Source organism: Tachyglossus aculeatus, chromosome X4 (genome assembly GCF_015852505.1).
Source record: "Tachyglossus aculeatus isolate mTacAcu1 chromosome X4, mTacAcu1.pri, whole genome shotgun sequence".
NCBI lineage: Eukaryota > Metazoa > Chordata > Mammalia > Monotremata > Tachyglossidae > Tachyglossus > Tachyglossus aculeatus.
The window spans coordinates 29,337,952-29,355,648 of NC_052098.1; the positions used below are offsets into that span (position 1 = coordinate 29,337,952).

The window sequence follows — 17,697 nt, forward strand, 5'->3', positions numbered from 1 at the left end:
TCTTGGCCCTGAGTGGATTCAGAGAAGCCCTTGGTCATCCTAATTGTCCCTGTCAGGTGTATGAAGTGCCCCATAGCAATGTGGGATGAAGACCAAGTGATCCCTAATACTCTACATATTTCCGAGCATGTTGGGTGAGAGGCTTCTGGTTTGCATGGGGTAAGGTGCCGTGCCATTTATGTGAGTCAAATTCTCAAGCAAAGGGAATGTAAAAATCCAGTCTTTGTAGAGTATCCTAAATTTGGATTTTATCAGGCTCTAAATGTCTTCAGCACTTAGCAATACCCTGACTTAAAATTCAGCAACAGAGAGAATTTGCTAATGAAGAAGATAATAATGATGGCATTTGTTAAGCACTTACTATGTGCAAAGCACTGTTCTAAGCGCTGGGCACTGTTCTAAGTGCTGGATGAAGATGATAAGCGCTGGATAAGAAGACGAGCACTCTTGACTGTTAGAATGTTCAGCCACAGAAACAGGCTAACTTAGTTGGACTAGATCCATTCCTCATCTTTAAAGGAAGAAGAGTCACTACCTGTCCTGTAGATGATCTTGCAAGGTTCTACCAGTTCTAGGATTCCTTGGTTCTATTCTGTAAGCATCCTGTGGGCAGGGATCATGTCTACCAACTCTGTTGTATTGTACTCTCCCAAGCACTTAATATATAGTTCTGCACATAGAAAGTGCTCAATAAATACCAGTGATTGATTGATTGATACAACACTTCATAACCTGAATTAACCTGAAGCTACTTAAAGATATGAAGAATATTGAAATACTTGTGATCTATAGGATAGAATGAAGAGCTGTTTGCTTCCCACAAAACTGCTTTGAACTTTGAAAAGAAAGATCTTGCTTTGGTAAAATCAACCAATTAATCAATCTTGATATTTTCCTTATCTTACAGTTAGTATGCACGCTTCTGTTCACACTTGCCTGCTGTGTAATCTTGGGCAAGTTACTTAACTTCTCTGTGCCTCAGTTTCCTCATCTGTAAAATGGGGATAAAATACTTTTTTCCCCTCCCTGTTGGTCTGTTAGCCCACTGTGGGAGAGGGACCATATCCAATGTGTTTTTTCTTGTATCTAGCCCAGTGCTTAGTACAGTGTCTGACTCATAGTGAGCACTTTATAAATGCCATCATCAACATCATCACCATCACCATCATGTGGCTAATTAATCCATTAATTGCCCTCTAAAAGCCTATCATCCTTGAAAGTGTTCAAGGACATTGATGAACCGTATGGAAGTCGTCATTTTTAGCCTGCAGAAGAGTACCAAGGCTGTAAACTCTATTTTAAATTTCAAATAAAATGATCACTTGTGAACAGCACTTATTCTTTCTTGTAGTTCCATGTGAAGGAGTATGACCATGTCCTCATTAGAAACGTTCAGAACCTAGATTGTATTGAATATCTATACTGAACTACAATTACTTCCATAAAAATCATTGGGAAGCAGTGTAGCCTAATGAAAAGAGCACTGGCCTGGAAGTCACAAGACCTAGATTCTAATTCCATCTCTGCCAATTGCTTGATGTTTGACTAGGGCAAGTCACTTAACTTCTCAGTGCCTCAATTGCTTCATCTGTAAAATGGGGATTAAATACCTGTTCCCGCTCCAACTTGGACTGTGAGCCCCATGTAGGACAGCAAATGTGACTGACCTGATTAACTTGTACCAACCCCAGCACTTAGAACCGTGCTTGACACATAATAAAGACTTATCAAATACCATAAAAATTAAATAAACATTTCCCATGATTTAGCAGGAGATGAACCCCAGAATTTACATCATTGACATAGTCCTTTAAAATCTTCCAGTCCTATTTCATGTTTTAAACTTAATGGGTTTGGTGAGCATTTGGATTACATGCAATACATTAATTTAGCTCAATAATATTCTCATTTATGAAAAGCTGTATTATGTGGGAATGTTGTGTGCCATAATTATTGACTAAGGTTTCCCCGGACAATATCCATGTATAAGACCTGTCCATGTTTGAAGATGATGCTACTTTAATTTAATTTAATTTTTTATTTAAGTGCTTATTATGTGGCAGGCACTGTACTAAGCACTGGGGTAGATAAAAGCTAATCGGGCTGGACACAATCTTTGTCTCACATGGGGCTCACAGTCTTAATCCCTGTTTTACAGATGAGGTAACTGAGGCCCAGAGAAGTGAAGTGACTTGCCCAAGATCACACAGCAGACAAGTGGCAGAGCTGGAATTAGAACCCAAGTCCTTCTGACTTCCAGGCCTGTACTCTATTCATTAGGCCACCCTGCTGTTGGCCAGGTCCTATTCATGGATGTGACTATGGCTGAGAAGACCGTTGCATGACTGACACTCTTTTCAGCATTGTGTGTCTGTAGAGAGTTTCTTGCTGTGCTGGTGTTTTCAGAACCTTTCCCTGTTTTTGAAGCTGCCCTCTTGATACCATGATCTGAAAAGCTTTTGCTCAAAGAGAGCAATTCCTGTCTTGACTGCTGCATTACCCTTACATGCCCTGCCCAGTGAAGCTGTGGAACTGTGAGCATTGCTTCAAAGCTGGTGGGATGACTGTGTTCCAGCACCTCACTGATGATAATCTTCATCTGCTATTTGGTGTCGAGTATCGTTTGGATGTAGAGGCAAGTGTAGCAGGAGAATATAAGAATTTCCATTACTGGGTAAGATCAATGATTCATTCAGTATAGAATTCTAACTCCAACAGTAGCAACAAGATGCTTTGCGGAACAGTGTTAAATGTCACCCTCCTTGTCATCCATACTATTGGATTGGTATGTGTCATCTACCATTCTTAACTTATCCTCTTGTAACCCCTTATGGACCTTTCATTGGAAAATTTTTCCAAATCCACTTTGAACCTACTGATATCTTCGTTCTGTACAATTTTCTGAGGTAATGAATTCCATAATCAATTAATCAATGGAATTTATTGATCACTTACTGTGTGCACAGCATTGTATGAAGAGCTTGGGAGAGTGCAGTACAACAGAATTGGCAGACATATTGTCTGCCCTCGGGGAGACTTAGCCCCTGGGTGAAAAAGTGTTTCATTGTTGGTTTAGAGTCGGCCACTTTCAAACTTCATTGGATCTCTCCTTGACCTTATGGTATGGGATTTACTGAACAACAATTTCACAAGGGAAGCAGCATGACCTAGTGGAAAGAGTATGGGCCTGGGAGTCAGAAGGACCTGGGTTCTAAATCCTGGCTCTTCCAATTGCTTGCTGTGTGATAATAATAATAATCATAATACTATTTGTTAGGCACTTACCATGTGCAAAGCACTGTTTTTAACACTGGAGGGGATACAAGGTGATCAGGTTGCCCCACGTGGGGCTCACAGTCTTCATCCCCATTTTACAGATGAGGTAACTGAGGCACAGAGAAGTTAAGTGACTTGCCCAAAGTCACACAGCTGATAAGTGGCAGAGCCAGGATTAGAACCCATGACCTCTGACTCCCAAGTCCGGGCTCTTTCCACTGAGCCATGAGGCAAGTCACTAAACTTCTCTGTGCCTCAGTTTCCTCAACTGTAAAATGGGGATTCAAATCCTGTTCTCCCTCCTCTTTAGACTGTGAGCCCCATGTGGGGGAGGGATTTTGCCTCACCTGATTAACTTGTATCTACACCAGTGCTTAGAACAATGCTGAACACATAGTAAGTGCTTAACAGATACCATAAAAAAATTTCAAGCTTGCTTGGCTATACTTTTCATGATTATTTAGACTTCAAACAGAGCCCTTCTTCATTTTCATCTTTCCAGACTAATGAGTTTGAATCTTTTTTAGCCTATCCTCATTCAGAAATTTTTTTATTCGGGTAGTCATGTTGGTTGCCCATCCCTGTACTTTCAACAGCTCTATTGTGATCTTCCTAAAAATGCAGTGCCTGAAACCACTCACAGCAATGCAAGTGTAAGCCTACTGTGCTTTTATAGCATGGTAAAACAATGACTTTTGTTTTATTTTATATCCCTTCATGATGATGTCCAAAATTCAATTGACCAGTTTGGTTCGATTGATAACTGATTTGAAAGAAAATCTGAAAGAACAGTGACTCAAATACACCATCATCTTGTAGTGTAATTTGGATTATCTAGGTGTTTTACTTAATTCTGAGTTATATGTAAAATCTGAGTTACAAAAATCCCATTTTTTTTCAGTTGCCTTAAAAGTCTTAGTGGAATGCGATTACCAAATGCATACTAACCAAAGCATTTTTCTCTTTCTCTTTCTCGCTCTCCTTTCCCTTTTTCTCTTCCTCTTTTTTTCTCACTCAATTTCTCACCCTCTTCCCCCTCTTGCCATGAATAAACTTCCTTGTCTGAGGGGGAAAATGATCAAGGAAGCCCCTCCTGATAGCTTCCAAGGACAGTTCTCTCAAGTGGCTTAAGGGGGAATATTTTTGCAGCCTCTGGGTTAGACAGCAACGTTTCTTTTTGTCACTACTGTAGTATTACCCAAACAGAATGGGTGGTGGTGAGCTTCTTCAGAAAGTAAATTTATCAAGACAAGTGTCACAAGAGGCCAGATCCCACTTTCAATTTGCTTTTGGTCCTACAGCATGTGGAGCAATTTTGTTGGAAGCATTTAAGTAGAGAACAGCTGAACTGCTTCTAATCAAATAAAGTAGTTTGGCCCTAAACCAAATGGAAACTTTATTGTACTTCAGAAAGATTTGATTCACTCCCCCCTTGCCTCTTTTTTATCTGTTCATACAATTTCAGTTTTTATTAAAATAGGGGTTTGTAGAGTTGAAGTACTAGACAAGGGAACATTCTCAATCCATTCTTAGTCAGAGTGCACTTGTTAGTTTGACTGTTAAATATAGATGATGAGCCCTGATATGGCATATACTTCTGGTTCACCTCATCTGTCCTCCTCTGGTTTCTTAAGTTTGTAGGCAAGTGACACATTCCCAGTGAAATGCCCTACTGTCTTCCTGAATTCAGCCTTCCTGGAGCCCATGCCCACCCTTTTCAAGAAGCAAACACAAATCCTATTTTTTTAACCAAAACTTTCTTTGCCCTGTCCACAAAGAACTGCATCCTAAGAGCTGCTTAATCCATCCACCCATCAATAAATGATATTTATTGAGTGCTTACTTTTATCAGAGTACTGAATTAAGTGCTTGGGGAGTGCATGATCCTTGTCCTGAAGGTGTTTACAATCTAGAAGACTCCCAGAGTACTTCAAACCGAGAGATTTAGGAACAAGATCAGACCCTGCTCCCAGGACGACTGTCCAGTGGCTTGAAGTAGTTCCCTATAAGCACACCACCTTGGAACCTCATTCTGGAATTCTGCAGGGTGAGGAAGCAGGATGGATTGGGGATGGGGGAGGAAGAGGAGGAGGACATAGAGGAGGAAGGAGGAAGAGGAAGGCTGCCTTAACTCAGCCCTCTCTTCTGCCAGACAAAACTATTTCTCCTCCCTTATTGACACCCATGCCCATCACCCCCGCCAGCTCTTCCGTACATTCAACTCCCTTCTCAGGCCCCCGGTTCCTCCCCCTCCTCCTTCCCTCACCCCCAGCGATCTGGCCTCCTACTTCATTAACAAAATTAAATCCATCAGGTCCGACCTCCCCAAAGTCTCTTCCCCCCTTTCTCCATCCCCCCGGCTCTCAACACTCTCTGCTACTCTCCCATCCTTCCCAGCGGTATCCTCAGAGGAACTCTCCTCCCTCCTTTCAAGTGCTACTCCGGCCACCTGTGCTTCTGACCCCACTCCCTCTCATCTTATGAAATCTCTCGCTCCATCCCTTCTCCCCTCCTTAACTTCCATCTTCAACCGCTCACTCTCCACTGGTTCCTTCCCCTCTGCCTTCAAACATGCCCATGTCTCTCCCATCCTAAAAAAACCCTCTCTTGACCCCACCTCACCTTCTAGTTATCGTCCCATATCCCTCCTACCATTCCTTTCCAAACTCCTTGAACGAGTTGTCTACACGCGCTGCCTAGAATTCCTCAACAACAACTCTCTCCTCAACCCCCTCCAGTCTGGCTTCCGTCCCCTTCATTCCACGGAAACTGCCCTCTCAAAGGTCACCAATGACCTCCTGCTTGCCAAATCCAACGGCTCATATTCTGTCCTAATCCTCCTCGACCTCTCAGCTGCCTTTGACACTGTGGACCACCCCCTTCTCCTCAACACGCTATCTGACCTTGGCTTCACAGACTCCGTCCTCTCCTGGTTCTCCTCTTATCTCTCCGGTCGTTCTTTCTCAGTCTCTTTTGCAGGCTCCTCCTCCCCCTCCCATCCTCTTACTGTGGGGGTTCCCCAAGGTTCAGTGCTTGGTCCCCTTCTGTTCTCAATCTACACTCACTCCCTTGGTGACCTCATTCGCTCCCACGGCTTCAACTATCATCTCTACACTGATGACACCCAGATCTACATCTCTGCCCCTGCTCTCTCCCCCTCCCTCCAGGCTCGCATCTCCTCCTGCCTTCAGGACATCTCCATCTGGATGTCCGCCCGCCACCTAAAGCTCAACATGTCGAAGACTGAGCTCCTTGTCTTCCCTCCCAAACCTTGTCCTCTCCCTGACTTTCCCATCTCTGTTGACGGCACTACCATCCTTCCTGTCTCACAAGCCTGCAACCTTGGTGTCATCCTCGACTCCGCTCTCTCATTCACCCCTCACATCCAAGCCGTCACCAAAACCTGCCGGTTTCAGCTCCGCAACATTGCCAAGATCCGCCCTTTCCTCTCCATCCAAACTGCTACCCTGCTCATTCAAGCTCTCATCCTATCCCGTCTGGACTACTGCACCAGCCTTCTCTCTGATCTCCCATCCTCGTGTCTCTCTCCACTTCAATCCATACTTCATGCTGCTGCCCGGATTATCTTTGTCCAGAAACGCTCTGAGCATATTACTCCCCTCCTCAAAAATCTCCAGTGGCTACCAATCAATCTGCGCATCAGGCAGAAACTCCTCACCCTGGGCTTCAAGGCTCTCCATCACCTCGCCCCCTCCTACCTCACCTCCCTTCTCTCCTTCTACTGCCCAGCCCGCACCCTCCGCTCCTCTGCCGCTAATCTCCTCACTGTACCTCGTTCTCGCCTGTCCCGCCGTTGACCCCCAGCCCACGTCATCCCCCGGGCCTGGAATGCCCTCCCTCTGCCCCTCCGCCAAGCTAGCTCTCTTCCTCCCTTCAAGGCCCTGCTGAGAGCTCACCTCCTCCAGGAGGCTTTCTCAGACTGAGCCCCTTCCTTCCTCTCCCCCTCGTCCCCCTCTCCATCCCCCCATCTTACCTCCTTCCCTTCCCCACAGCACCTGTATATATGTATATATGGTTGTACATATTTATTACTCTATTTATTTATTTATTTATTTATTTTACTTGTACATTTCTATCCTATTTATTTAATTTTGTTGGTATGTTTGGTTCTGTTCTCTGTCTCCCCCTTTTAGACTGTGAGCCCACTGTTGGGTAGGGACTGTCTCTATGTGTTGCCAATTTGTACTTCCCAAGCACTTAGTACAGTGCTCTGCACATAGTAAGCGCTCAATAAATACGATTGATTGATTGATTGATTGATTGACATAGACAGGGCACCCTCTCCTCTGGGTGTCTTTCGTGCCTTTCATGGGCTGTCACCACTGTCTACTGGAAGATAAAATTCAAATTTTCTTAAGGTTGAGATCATTGTTTGGAGGCAGAAATAATGGTCTCCTGGATGGAACCCAGGATTTGGGAATTGGGGGAAGTTGTTTAATGTGTGGTAGTGAGTCTACCTGTAAAATGGAAGAGTAGCACTAGTTCAGATTAACAACAGAGTAATGGACAACACTTTTATGGTTACAAAGAAATTCCTTTCTCAATTTGTTCTTGGACCCAGTAGATACAAAGTGCAATTTAACTTAAAGCATTTGATTTTTCTAAAAAGAGATGGAGATGTTTTCAAAGGTCAATAGCCTCAATTGTTTTGAGCATCAAATGTCTCCTCAACAATGATATTTAGATGAGTTGCTCTGGTAGATCAGAAACACAAGGATTGCATTTCATTTGGAGTGCACTTGGGTTTTAAAACAAGTTTAAAATGAATTCCTCATGATGGTTGTTCTGCACCAGCCTTTGGGCTGAATCCCGGTAGTTGTCATTGAATAATGTGGCTCTTGTGAAAACTCTGCAGCTGTCCAATACAGGATATCTCACTTTCTATGGATTTTGATGTGGGTCCTTTGCTGTTACCAAGTGAACCCTTTATCATGTGTAGTGAACATCTAGAATACATTTTATTGAAAACAGTCAATTTCATCTAGGTCCCCAGGAAAGATTGTTTGTGTTGCAAATGACCTTTAATCTAGCAAAAAGTATAATGCTAAGCACATCCACTGGATACTGGAACTATGGAACTCACCTCTTCTCTCATGTACCTTCCTCTCAGTCAGGGTCCACTTCAGACTAGACTCCCTGATAGGGACCATGTCTAATTTCCACCTGTGAATTCTTTCTCAGTGATTAATACAGTGCTCTGCACACAGGAAGTTCTCAATAAATACCACTGATTGACTGACCCAGTAATCACATCATAAATGTTAGTAGTAGTCTTATTACTACTACTACTTCATTTGGCTACCTTGTGGTGGGGAAATATTTTCTTCCTCTTCCCATTCCCTCATTCCGCATCATCTGCATCATCCTGCAACATCCATCTGAAGCCACCCACCCTAGAGCCTTTCTCTGGCTTGGCAGGGGGTGGGGAAATCCTCAAAACCACTTCTGAGGACCAGAGCCATTGCATTTCCCTCCCAGGACTTTGTTAACCTAGACATCACTTCCAAGGAGCAGAGAGCTTTCCTGCTCACACAGCTGCCCACTCTGCAGGTGTGTCATGAAGAGGGTCTGCTCATTGTGGGCAGGGAATGTGCCTATTTATTGTTGTATTGTACCCTCCTAAGCGCTTAGTACAGTGCTGTGCACACAGTAAGCACTCAATAAATACGATCGAATGAATGAATCACCCACCCCAAGGAACCAGGTTGCTCCTTCTTCCCAGGGACTCAGTGGAAACAGCAGTTCCCCAAATCTCCAAACAGCCAATCAACTCCCCTTGCCTGTGTTTGGCACCTGGTTATCTCTCAATCGAAGGGCTGCTTGAAGCTTGAACCCGCAGAAACGCCTGTGGTTGAAAATAGGCACTTCTTAGCCTCTTCATTTTTAAATGTTCTCTTCCATCAACCGATCAATTATTTTTATTGAGTGCTTTCTGTATGTAGAATATTGCACCAAGTGCTTGGGAGATGACAATGCAGTGGAGTCGATAAACACGATCCCTGTCCTCCAGAAGTGTACAATCTTCCTACCCTCTTTAAATAACAGAGATTATTTATAGCAGTCCTTTGGGATTCAAAAAAGACACGGATAAGGGTTCCTAACATTTAGCCTGTGGCTGATATTAGTACTAATTCAAGACTGACCATCCCTTCCACATCATGTGTACTGAAAGATTGTCCCTTGCTGTCCTATAGCAACAGAATCAGCATTGATAGTTGACCTTCTTTGCTCCTTGGGCTCAGAACCCCCTGTCTCCTCAGTGGTGCAGTGTGTGATGGCATAGGATGGTTCAGAGCTCCCAATCATATGTGCCTAAAGTGCAACTTCCATCTGCAGAGAGCTTCAGACATCTGCAGAAACTGACACTGCACAGGCTTGTCTTCAATGAAAACTCATTCACTAAAGACAAATTTGATAGTTCTATATATGTAGCCCCAATTTGAGGAGGAACCAGTTAAATGTCAAATATTTTGAACCTAACTTGTCCGTTGGACTGCATTAGCAGCTAGAACTCTTGGGACTCCAGTTGAGTCATTGGTGGAGGCATTCCATGCTTTGGAGGAACTGTTTCTTATTTTTTTTTTTTGCAGGAGGGTGCAAAACATGGAATTCTCCTTTCAGTGTGTAATGAATGAGATTAAAGTGGCTTCACTGTAGTGTTTGTGGCCAGCTTCTGAAGAAGATTGGTGTACCTGATCAAGGCAAGCCCAAACTCTGACAATTGCAGCTTTAAAATGAACTTGATTGCAACAGCTACAGCCACTAAAAATTCAAAGCCCCTAAATGTAGCTATTTCTCACTCTGCACCCATCTGCTGCCTTCTTACCTTTTTCTTTCTGCACTCCTCCTCACTTCATCTTTCGCCCCACTTAATTAGGCTAGGGAGCATATGTTATTGTATGTAAACTGTCCTATTTAGTGCTAGATTGATTTAAGAGCAATTTCATTATTCTGGGTCCTTCACAACTATAAACCAGACTATTTTTCCACTCTGCTGGTCACAGATGGAAGGGAAGGATCAAGGGGACTGTCTCTTTTTTTTTCCTGTGAGAGAGGGTGTTGGGACAATAGTTCCTGAGTTTTGTGGGGAGGGGAAAAGACAAACCTTTACTTCCCTTCCATAAGTGATTGAGTCTGACATACTAAAATCTGAACCAAATTGCAACTTCTCGTTTTACCTACCTCTTTCTGATTTGAGAACTTGCCTAATCCTGGGCTCAACTCAGGGCATTTAAAAGCAGAAAATGGATTTGGTGAATCGTCGGGCACCATGTTTAGAACATGCAGCCTAAATCATGCAAATTGCATTCTCACAAGGGCAGCCTTCTGGGCCACAAGAGTTATATGATTTTTTTCAGTTATATGCAACATTATTTCCCTGTAACATTCTTTCCCGGAAAACCGTTCTCAATCAAACCTGTTAGTGGCATCAAACAAGTGAGATTGATGCCGGGAACAGGGCCACTGCAAATATTAATATTACAGTCACCGGAGTCACAGCACACATAGTTTTATAAAAAAAAATACCTCTCTCTGTTGCATTTGTCATATTAAGAGCTGCATGACAAAGAAAAAGCAGATGAATACTCTGATGAATGTTGTATTTTCTTTATTCCCATTCCATGAATTTCTGTTTGCAAATAATGAATTTTCTAATGTTATCGCTAGTAAAGGAGGTAAATCCCAGGCTTCCTAAGCATATAGGCTTGACCAAGTTGATGAGTTCTTTTATACTGTAAACCTGACTCCTCACTAGAATGTCCACTTCTAGTCCTGGACTTGTCCCAATTTTTAGCACTGATTAGGGACTGACTACCATCCCTAGACCTTTTTTATGGTATTTGTTAAGCACTTACTATGTGATAAGCACTTTTCTAAGCGCTGGGATGAATACAAATCAATCAGGTTGGACACAGTCATTTCTCCGACATGGGGCTCACAGTCCAAGTAGGAGGGAGAACAGGTATTGAATCCCCATTTTACAGTTGTGGAAACTGAGGCACAGAGAAGTTAAATGACTTGCCCAAGGTCACACAGAAGGCAACTGGCAGAGCCACAATTAGAACCTAGGTCCTCTGACTCCCAGGCCTGTGCTCTTCCCACTAGGACACTCTGCTTCCATCTAGCCTTATCTACAATCACAATTCTTTCCAGCGGCATCCTCCTCTTGGTTCAAGCTGTCTCTTTAAACATATAGAGGATAAGCAGGGCAGGAAAATGGGTTGTAGAAACTACTCAGAAGTAATCCATTACCCATACAAGATCCATTCTCTGCTTTATCCCCTTCTGGCCCTAGCCACTTGCACTCAGCTATAGAATGATTGCTAGGGGCATATTCCTAGGGCAATTATTGGTGCATGAAATTCCTTTCACAATTCAGAAAGTGCAAGAGTAGCCACAGTCAACACCCAGCTAACTCATCTAGGCATGATTACATTTCCTCTGAAAAAGCATTATTTGGAATAGCTAAGGGAAAGGAAAAATCATGCTTGCAATCTCTGAAATAGATTTTCTTTTACGTAAAGGGGAAGATTGAAAAAATAAATGGTCTCCATTCAGACCAGTGGGCAATGATAATAGCAGAGGATACATCTTCATACCAGGGCAATTTCATGTCTGCAGGCTAAGACCCATGGACACTTTGATGGTCTTTCAGTATGAACACCATACTACAATATGATAGTTGTAGACAGAAGCCTGTGGCCAAGAACAAGGAATGTTTTAGTTAAGAAACAATGCTGTTATCAACATTATCTGTAGTGGTTGTTTGAACAAACATCACAAATCAATTAGGCAGTAAGGTAGTGTAACCAGAGTTCCTCAAGTGGTCAGGAATCAACATCTTTTTAAAATTTTCAGCCCCATCTTTGTCACATGGTCCCTAACCCACTCCATTAGGAGTAATTATGACTTCTCTAATGGGGATATTGATCTTTAATGATTAAAATTAATTAATTATGTATGAGCTATGCAGCTATTTACAGCCATAAAGATGATGAAATTCTTTAAAACCGTAAAAACGATAGGGATTATTTATCTTGTTAAAGGGAAAACTGTGTGATGACTTCAGGGTATTCAAGAAAAAAAGGTTATTATTCAGTGGACAGTGATCACCTGTTCTCCATATTCACTGAAGGCAGAACAAGAGGAAATGGGCTTAATATGCAGCTTCAGGTTTCAGGTTTCGCCTAAGGAAGGATTTCCTTACAAGAGGTCTGTTAGATGCAGAAATAGTTTCCTGAAGATCATTTTTTCTGGAGCTTTAGTAGAAGGCTACACTCTCATCTGTCTGGAATGCTAAATGTAGTAAGTTTCAGATGAAGTGTGTGTTTTGAGGGATAAAGTCAGTCCACTTTTCCTCCTCACCTGTAGAGGCTAGCCTGTTTACCATCATTTCACCCTGAAGATGTTCCATGGGAAAGGAAACAGAATCCAGGAATCCTTTACATCACTGTTCTTTGAGCTTATGGTGGGAAACATGTCCCATTCAGGCTCCAAGAGGCACAGATGTTGGGTTCAGGTGAGGGTGGACTCCTTTGGACCAATCCCAGAGTCAGAAAATAGGATCTAAATCTATCCTTCCCTTCAATCCCATTATCTGAGCTGGAAATTAGCTAGAATAGCCCCTTGACACAGAGAACAGGACTGCAGGGGAATGAAGGATTGTCTCAATAGGGAGAAGCCCAGGAAGTTTCCTTCACTTCTCTCCTTGGGAACAGAAAAAGTGGAAGATGTTGATTGTTGTGTCTAGTGTCATCTGATTAAACCATGAATAATGAAGAAGGGGCTAACTTCTTTGACTTAGATAAGTTTGATGACCATTTTGTCCTGGCTAATATCCCTAAGTCATTGATGGATTCTTCAAGATAAAATGGGTATCTCTCTCTTTCGTGAAACATAAAATGAATTTACAATAATAGGCTACAATCTCTGTTGGTGAAACTGGAAAGTACAGCAACCTCTCTGGCCAAGGAATTCTATTGGTGGGCAGCTGCAATTGGCATAAATAACTTTCCACCATCCTTCCCTTACATTCAGTTTACATTGTCATAGTATTCTATCACTAAATGTATTTGGGGTTTGATTCAATTTTTTTTTAAGATTTTCCTTTAAGCCCGTTACTACCGCAACCACCTGGGAAAACAATTAATCCTTTCAATCACTTTTCTATTTCATTTTAAAGTTCCATATGCACTAGAGCTCCTCCTAACTCCTCCAATTATCTGCTGTGTGATCTTGGACAAGTCACTTCACTTCTCTGGGCCTCAGCTACCTCATCTGTAAAATGGGGATTGAGATTGTGAGCCCCATGTGGGACAAGGACTGTGTCCAACCCAATATACTTGTATCCACCCCAGCGCTTAGTACTGTGCCTGGCACATAGTAAGAGCTTAACAAATACCATTATTATTATTATTATTAAGATAGGTAATCTATTTTCTTGAGGATTAAAATGATTTCTTGGCTCTGAAGCATACGAACAATCTAAAGAAGGAAGTTGGAATTACAACCAAAGCAAAGCTAGTTTTGAAGAGCTGGAATGAGATCAACTGAGAGATCAGTGTTAAAGAGGGTCATCACTTACTTCCTCAAAGCCCTTCCATGGCTACCCATTTTTCTCTCCTAATAATCAAACTTGAAGCTGTTGTCTTCAAAGCTGCTCATCAGCTGACTCTTTACCTGGCTACTCTCTTCTCCCATTAGACCCAGCTTGCATTCTTCACTGCTCCAAAGCTTACCTTCTAACTGTACCTCGCTTGTGATGCCCTGTATCAAATCCACTGTTCATGCCTTTTCCTCCACATGGAACTCTCTCTCCACTCTGCACTGTCAAATTATGCCCCTCCTCTTTCCTTCAGAGCCCTCCTGAAATGTCAATTCCTCCAAGAAGCAATCCCTGACTAATTCTCCCATATTATTGGTCATAAACCCATTCCATAGCGCTTAGGAGGATGTTGGTTCATCCATGAATTTGCTTACTTGCATTTTTTCTCATTGTACTCTATCCTTACTCTTTTCTTGTTGAATATCTGACCATTTATGTCTGGGGCTCTCTCCCATTAAAATATAAACTTCCCCAAGCCAGAGGACTGGGTCTTTAACTCTTGTGACTGTAGGCAGTTAATAAATACAGTTGATGATGATGACCTAGCCAATTCCCATTGGACTGTGCTTTATCCTACCATCAAATTCCCCTTTATCCAGGAAGTCTCTACCTGTTGGGGGCTGTTCTGAAGTCCCAACCAGGAACCAGCAAGGAACGAGGAGAGGGTGAACAGAACTTCCCACAACTGATGCTGTTCTCTTTCTGCTGACCACAGTACCCCTGCTCTCCACAGTCCTCATCCACCATTTGGGGGCCATTGGCTTCACTCTCCCAGTTTCAGGGCAAACAGCAGCAGAATGCATCATTAGCTAATACATCAACATAAAATCAACCCTTGGCCCTGTTGCCCCTGCTGAAGGATGGATTGAAGTGAAAAATGGAGAACAGGTGAATTAGTTGGCCAGCTCTAATCTATGTGGAGCCAACGTAACATGAGGTTCCTGGCTTAAATATTTAGGGATTTGCAGGCAGAACTCGTATTTTTGGAACTACGCATGTGTGACTAGTCCCATCACAGAACCTAATCCAGCAAGCCAGTTATTGGCATTTTCATCAGACTCACGGAGAGCATATCAAGGTCTTTTTTCCCTTAACTCTGCCTTCCTCCTTCATTCGCCTGTACTACTAGCCTGAGTGACTGCAGCACACTCCACACAGAGTTTAGGAATGTTGGTGGCAGTGTGGTGAGTGTGATCAGCACACCTGGACACCAGCTGTCCACTGAGGGCATTCCTGAGGAACGAATCTTATGTCAAGAATTTCCTGTGTCTGCTTGCTCAACCAGGGCACCAACTCCAGGGGGTCAAGATGAAAAGGGGCTTTAGGGGGCTTGGTGGAGAACTGTGTCTAACCCACCTCACCCCTTGGTGCTGAAAAGGGAGCAGAATTGGAGTCAAAATGTTGACCTCACCATGCAAATTCGTGAAGCATTCCATATTTTTCAAGGCCCTACTGAGAGCTCACCTCCTCCAGGAGGCCTTCCCAGACTGAGCCCTCTCCTTCCTCTCCCCCTCCTCCCCTACTCCATCTCCCCCACCTTACCTCCTTCCCTTCCCCACAGCACCTGTATATATGTATATATGTTTGTGCATATTTATTACTCTATTTATTTATTTTACTTGTACATATGTATTCTATTTATTTTATTTTGTTAATATGTTTGGTTTTGTTCTCTGTCTCCCCCTTCTAGACTGTGATCCCACTGTTGGGTAGGGACCGTCTTTATATGTTGCCAACTTGTACTTCCCAAGCGTTTGCTTGCTCTGCACACAGTAAGCACTCAATAAATACATTGATTGATTGATTGATTGACCCCTGCTTGCAGGAGGATGAAGCCACCTTCCTTGTTCTCACTGGGCTCCAGGGCTAGGTGTGAGAGGACCCAGTCCTGAACCCCAGTGAGCCTGGGAGAAGCAGAGGTGGAGGAGAAGATGGATTGGCAGGAAGGGTGAATATCTTTACTGAACTTGTCCTCCTCTTTTTCTTTCCTCCTCCTTCTCCACTCTTTCCTTTCCTCTTTTTTGTCCTCCTTCTCTTCCTCCTCCTTATCCTCCTTCTCTTTCTTCCTTTCCTCCTTCTCCTTCTTTCTCCCTCTTTTCCTCCCTTACTCTATCCCCAATACTGTGCCCCAAGTTCACCCTCATGCTCAAAATGAAATGTTGGTATCTTTGTACTCAACCTGATGTTTTTAAGCCCCATGGAATTGAAAGGAAACAGATATTTTTGTAAGAGTGTCAGTATCCTAATGTAATCTGGCTAGCATGCAAGAAACTGTTACGCTGTCCCTCAGTACTGAGAAATCGATTTGAACAGTTGTTTTTATTGTCCTGGGCAGACAAAGCCAGAGGATATTGTTAGGATAAATTCTTAGACAGAGAAACTAATGGACAAGTGTGTGAGAGAGACAGTGTATGTGTGTGTGTGTGTGTGTGTGTGTGTGTGTGTGTGTGTGTGTGAGAGAGAGAGAGAGAGAGAGAGAGAGAGAGAGAAAATACTGCTAGTTGGGGTACCATGACTTTCACTTCTAGACAAAACACAATGGAGGTGGCATCTTACCCTGATGCACGTCTCACCCCACCCGTTGAACCTCTGAAATATTACTCTGCACACAGCTCTTTGAAACCTCTATCCCTGTGAATCCCCTGACTGTTCCCCAATCCCCTGAGTCCTCATACTTTCTATACCCCCACCCATAGCTCTACAGTGCCACAACTCCTCAATGTGCCCTCACTGTGGCCCACATGGGGCAGCTTCAATTATGAGTAAAGCCAGACTGAAGTGAGGGAGATACGTGGGAGGACTGGAGTGATGTTTTGGAGACAGCATGGATAGGGAGCACCGAGGTCAGTCATGGGGATGAAACTTTCAAAGAACTGTGGGCAGGGTGGGTAAATCAGGTTGGAGAGGAGGGGTGGAAGATGGGGTTTACATAGATAATGAGTGGAGTGAGGCATGTTCTTCTGGATAGGACACTACATCCAATGAACTTTATCTGGATGTGAAAACAGCATGTCGTCATGCATTCCTGATTAAATATGACCGAGTATGTTGGAGCACTGGGGACCCATCCTGAGCAGACTGATCTTTCAAGATGCCTATCACTTGCTCTCTCGATTCAGTATAGTGCTCCCTCAATCAGATTAGAGAAAAGCAATTCAGCCTCATGCCACTGGACATCTTGGCACCAAAGTCTTGTCCTGCACAAAAAGGCAGAAGCAAGCAAGCATGGCCCAGAACTGAAAGTCCTTGGATGTCATGTAAAAAGGTAATAGATTGTTGTGGAAAGGTGTACAGAGAGTTGGACCTCTGCAGCAATGAGAGAACCTAACCTCACTGCTTGTTTCATTTTTAAAGTATTAAAGTCATTTCTGTGTTCCTTTCCCTGGTTCTAGCAGAGCACCTAGAGTAGCACAAAGTGGTGCTTGAGAAATCCTTGATGGATTGCATTTTGTTCCCAGAATCAGTTTGAGATGTCCTAGTTTGCTTTTAGCACCTGAGCCCTGGGGCTTTCAACTGGAGAATGAATGCATTTTGTAAGACCTGAATATGAAAAATGGACCCCAAATCACTAACTAGATAAACCTAGTTTCCATTTGGTAGCAGGCATTTTGATTTTCCCATTTTGGTGAGGAAGTAAACAATTCAAAGGAAAAAATGAACTGAAATCAGACCACAAATACACGTGGTGATAGGCATCCTAGAAATATTGTTACATAAGTGAACAGGTTGGTTTTATCACCTACCAGTAGCCATAGAAATCCACCTCAGGGAAATATTTGCAGGGCCTTTCCTTT

At 43.1% G+C, this 17,697-nt stretch overlaps 1 protein-coding gene across 1 annotated transcript in view; it reads right to left on the minus strand.

Annotated features, from left to right (window-relative positions):
- MUSK (muscle associated receptor tyrosine kinase) overlaps positions 1 to 17,697 on the minus strand; it is a 101,028-nt gene that overhangs the window by 61,211 nt on the left and 22,120 nt on the right. The gene's annotated exons all lie outside the window — the stretch shown is intronic.